Source organism: Phocoena phocoena, chromosome 2 (assembly GCF_963924675.1).
Source record: "Phocoena phocoena chromosome 2, mPhoPho1.1, whole genome shotgun sequence".
Classification (NCBI taxonomy): Eukaryota; Metazoa; Chordata; class Mammalia; order Artiodactyla; family Phocoenidae; genus Phocoena; species Phocoena phocoena.
The window spans coordinates 143,129,997-143,132,950 of record NC_089220.1 but is presented as its reverse complement, the minus strand read 5'-3'; positions in this window follow the sequence as shown (position 1 = coordinate 143,132,950).

The window sequence follows — 2,954 nt, the reverse complement described above, 5'->3', positions numbered from 1 at the left end:
GAAACAGGACTCGGATGCCTTCCAGCGGCTGCTTTGAAATCATTCAAAGAAAGGAGGTTTTGATTTAGAGGGGAATGTGCAGCTCTTTCTTCTTTAAAGTAAACTTTAAAATTCAAATATAACATCTATCCGTGAAAAGTACACATCCCGTGAGTGTACACCTTGATGAATCTGCACAGTGAACACGCTTGTGCAACCAGCATCCAGATCAGGACTCTGAGCATAGCCAGCACCCCAGCACCCTTCCCTCTGTGCCTCCTGCCTTTCCCTCTCCCCTTCCGCTGAGGAGACCACCATTCTGACTTCCCATATCTTCAATTACGTTTGTCTATCACTCCATAGTTGTGAAATCCATTTATGTGGTTGCATATAGTTATAGTTCAATATCACAGTCCCAATATTCCACTCTATAAATTTAGCACAGGGACTTCCCTGGTGGCGCTGTGGTTAAGAATCCACCTGCCAACGCAGGGGACGTGGGTTCCATCCCTGGTCCGGGAAGATCCCACACGCCTCGGAGCAACTAAGCCCGTGCGCCACAACTACTGAGCCTGCTTTCTGGAGCCCGAGAGCCGCAACTACTGAAGCCCATGTGCTGCAACTACTGAAACCCGTGCACCTAAAGCCCGTGCTCTGCAACAAGAGAAGCCACCGCAATGAGAAGCCTGCGCACCGCAATGAAGAGCAGCCCCCGCTCGCCACAACTAGAGAAAGCCCGCGCACAGCAACGAAGACCCAACACAGCCAAAAAAATAATAATAAAAATTAAAAAAAAAAAATTTAGCACAATGCAGTTAGCTCGTCTACTGTTGCTATGTCGACGTCTGAGTCGTTCCCTGTTCAGAGCTATCAGGCCTAGGGCTTTTAGGAGCAGCCTTGTTTGTGTCTTTTGTGCATACAAACACGTGACTTGCTGGGTCATAGGGCGTATATACGTCTGCAGTTTACATAGATGCTGCCAAACACGTGCTTGGGTTTTGGCAGGTTGAATTTTAAGTGGCAGCTATAAAACAAGTTGGAAGGTGGCATTAAAGCTGCAGGTTAGAGATGAGTTCAAATGTAGTGTCATGAGAGAAAGCCATAGCAACATCTTACTTTGGAGATGCAGCTCAAAGCCACTTTTGTCCTCGAGCAGCATATTGGAGCTGTCAGGAGAGGGGACCACACCCATCCCAGCAAAGAACTGCCAACAGTCCTTTTAGGTTTCCTAGACTCTAAGCTACGAGTATCCCTAGGCCAAGTTTCTTTGCCCACCCCACCACCCGTCACCTCTGGAATATACGCAAAAAAAAATTTTTTTTAACTTTTTGTTTTTCCTGAAAAGTTGGACTTTTCCCTGGGTTTATGACATGTGTTCCATTGTACTAATCCATTCCTCACAGTTCCATCTCTCAATTTGCATAATTGCTGTAATTTTAACATTTTGGAAATCATGCCGTGGGGGAGGGATGTGAAGAGATCAGACAGTTTCTGCTACAGCTCAGCTGATGACTGACGGATCAGGGTGCCCACAGATCAGTGCGATGACACGGAGAGCTGGGGAGTGCAGAACAAGCTCTGGAAGAAACAGGGTCCAGCAGGAGATGTCTTCTGTCTCCAGGGAAGCTTTTGCTTTCAGACCAGAAAAGGAATTTTCAAACTCCTTTGCATCTTAGGGAAAAAAAAACAAGGAGTTGTATTCTGTACAACTGAATACTTATGTAGCCCAGATGTTAGCTGGAGGCCTCCCTACCCCACAAGAGCTCTGTAAAATTAGCTCAAACCTCCACCAATTCCATGATCCACAAAAGTCAAAATCCCTCCCTAAGACTGCTCCTAAGTCTTGAGGAACCGAAGCTCTCAGGGCCACGTTGTCCTCTAAAGTTTTGTTATCCGAGCTGGATCTGGAGATAGGCAGCATCGATGTCACCTGAGAGCTTGTTATGAATGTGGCCTCAGTTCCAACCCTAAGGTTTAGACCTACTGATTCAGAACCTGCTTTTCCACAAGGTCCCCAGGTAATTTGTGTGCATGGTACAGTTTGAGAAGCCTGGCTATAGGGGAAGAGAAGGGGCTCTGGAGCCTAACGGATCTGGGTTCAAATCCTACCTCTGCCATTCACTGTTAGGCGACCTTGACCTTGAGCCTGTCACTGCGTCTCAGCCTCCTCCTGAAGGAAAGGGAGGAGCATGGTGATTCCGCCCCCGATGCCACAGCATATGTAATTCACTGGATTGCCAGCTGTGCACAAAGCCTGGCACCTGGAGATCCTCCAGAAACATTCTCCCCGCTTCCCAGAATCGCCCAGCCCCAGAAGCCACGGAATGCCTCCATTCTCCCACATCACAAGGCTTCTAGTGGAAATGTTTTGGAATATGACCCAGAGATGCCCTCTTGCCTGACTTCAGCAAGGCATGCGTTTAAATTGTTCTGGAGATGGTGACAGACGTGCAAAGCTGCTCACACACTCCTGCTTCCCCAGCTAGCTTGTCTTGGTATCTAAGATTGGAGAAGGGAAAAAGCTTTTCTCCCCTTAATCTCTGGATGGGTTAATCCCAGTACTAACATCAGCATATGAATGCAGGTTGTCATGCTTCTAATTTCCGCCGCGTTTAAAATGTTCCAATAATATCACATGTTATAGTGAGGCTAGGGGCCTATCCAGAGAGGAGTGCCTAAGGCAGGAGAGGTGAGGCCTTAGAGAATGACTTTGGTCTCTTGGTTCCAGGCAACAGAAACCAAGCTTGAACGAGTTTGTACAAAAGGGGGTTGGCTCATGGTCTCTAAGAAAGGGCTGAGTCCAAAAGCAGATGGGTAACTAGGCCTCAGGCATGATCCAGTCTTGGAGCCTCGAATGTTAAGGAACTTTCTCTCCATTGTACGCTCTGCATCTTTTGGTATGCTGGTGTCATTTTCTTTTTTAATTTTGGCTGCACCACTGGGCTTGTGGGATCTTAGTTCCCCAATCAGGTATT